The sequence below is a fragment of the Hevea brasiliensis genome, chromosome 8 (genome assembly GCF_030052815.1).
Source record: "Hevea brasiliensis isolate MT/VB/25A 57/8 chromosome 8, ASM3005281v1, whole genome shotgun sequence".
Lineage (NCBI taxonomy): Eukaryota > Viridiplantae > Streptophyta > Magnoliopsida > Malpighiales > Euphorbiaceae > Hevea > Hevea brasiliensis.
Genome location: NC_079500.1, coordinates 68,781,630 through 68,783,395, shown reverse-complemented (window position 1 = coordinate 68,783,395; position 1,766 = coordinate 68,781,630). Strand labels below are relative to the sequence as shown.

The following is a 1,766-nucleotide window of genomic DNA, read 5'->3' as shown; positions in this document are numbered from 1 at the left end:
CTTTGATCCAGATGTAGAAAAAACAGCTAAATGGTTGAGAAAATTGGCTCGGTAAGCTAGGAAGATTCCGAGTACATCTGAAGGAGTCCAATATCCAAAGGAGTTAAGTTCGGATTTAGATTTAGAGTGAAATTCCAAAAACAAAACCATGGCTGCTAGAACCTTGAAAGAGTTGGCTGCTCTTAATCTAAACCAATAGCCTTTGTGTATCCAATACACTGCTTTAAATGTTGCTTTTGAGTTGAAGTCTGGACTAATCCATTTGTTGCCTAAGTTTCATGGTCTTGCAGGTGAGGATCCACATAAGCATCTAAAAGAATTTCATGTTGTGTGTTCCAGCATGAAACCTCAAGGAGTTTCAGAGGATCAAATAAAGCTTCGAGCTTTCCCTTTCTCACTAGAGGGCACAGCTAAGGATTGGTGGTATTACCTTCCTTCTAGATCTGTAAATTCATGGAATGGAATGAAGCAGATATTTCTAGAGAAGTATTTTCTTGCTTCCCGTGCTGCCAACATAAGAAAAGAAATTTGTGGCATCCGGCAGTATAATGGAGAGAGTTTGTATGAGTATTGGGAGAGATTTAAGAAGTTGTGTGCAAGCTGTCCCCATCATCAAATAAGTGAGCAACTTTTGATTCAGTATTTCTATGAGAGACTTCTACCAATGGACCACAGTATGATAGATGCTGCTAGTGGAGGAGCTTTAGTTGATAAGACACCAGAAGAGGCAAGGAGGCTGATTGCTAACATGGCAGCAAATTCTTAGCAGTTTGGAATGAGAATGGATCACACACCTATGGAGGTTAATGAGATAAGTACATCTAACCTTGAGAAATAAATTTTTGATTTAACTTCTTTGGTGAGGCAGTTGGCTGTAGGGAACATGCAAACTGTTAAAGTATATGGAATTTGTTTGGGTTCAAGTTCAGGTCATGCTACTGACATGTGTCCTGCGTTACAAGAGGATGAATCAATGCAACATGCTAATGCAGTAGGACATTATGGATAGCCACAACGCAGGTATGATCCCTTTTCTAGTACCTATAATCTAGGATGGCGAGATCACCCCAATTTGAGTTATGGGAATCAACTGGTGCAAAACCAATACCAGCAGCAAAGACCACAAGTAAATCAACCACAACCACCTCCGCATCCCTCAAATCAAGGTATGTCACTTGATGAAATTGTTAAGGGTTTGGCTAACAATACCCAACAGTTTCAACAGGAGACCAGAGATAGCATTTAAAACATAGAGAGGTAGATTGGTCAGTTAGCCTCATCTGTGAGTAAGCTGAAAGCTTAAGGTTCTGGAAAAGCTCCCATCACAAACAGTCATGAATCCTAGAGAAAATGCAAGTGTGATACTATTGCGAAGTGAGAAAGAAGTTGATAATCAGACTCCACATGAGCCAATAAAAAAGAAGAAGCAAGGAGCAAAAGAGTCTAAAGTTCTTGAAGTTGAGGTAAATACTGAACCTAAACTGAATAAGGTTAATAATTCTATTCTTCCTCCATTCCCATGTAGGTTGGCTAAAAATAAGAAAGAAGAACAAGAGAAAGAAATTTTAGAGACTTTCAGAAAGGTAGAGGTGAATATACCTTTACTTGATGAGATCAAACAAGTTCCCAAGTATGCTAAATTCCTTAAGGAACTATGCACTACAAAGCGCAAGTTGAGGAATAATGAGAGGATCAGTGTGGGGGAAAATGTGTTGGCATTAATTCAGCAAAAATTACCCCCTAAGTGTAAGGATCCAGGTTCATTT

The 1,766-nt window shown here is 39.2% G+C and overlaps 1 non-coding gene across 1 annotated transcript; it reads right to left on the bottom strand.

Moving 5' to 3' along the window:
• Positions 1 to 511: 511 nt before the first annotated feature.
• LOC131182568 (small nucleolar RNA R71) lies at positions 512 to 618 on the bottom strand. The gene has a single exon (XR_009150832.1). It is a non-coding gene; the product is annotated as a small nucleolar RNA R71 (small nucleolar RNA).
• Positions 619 to 1,766: the final 1,148 nt, after the last annotated feature.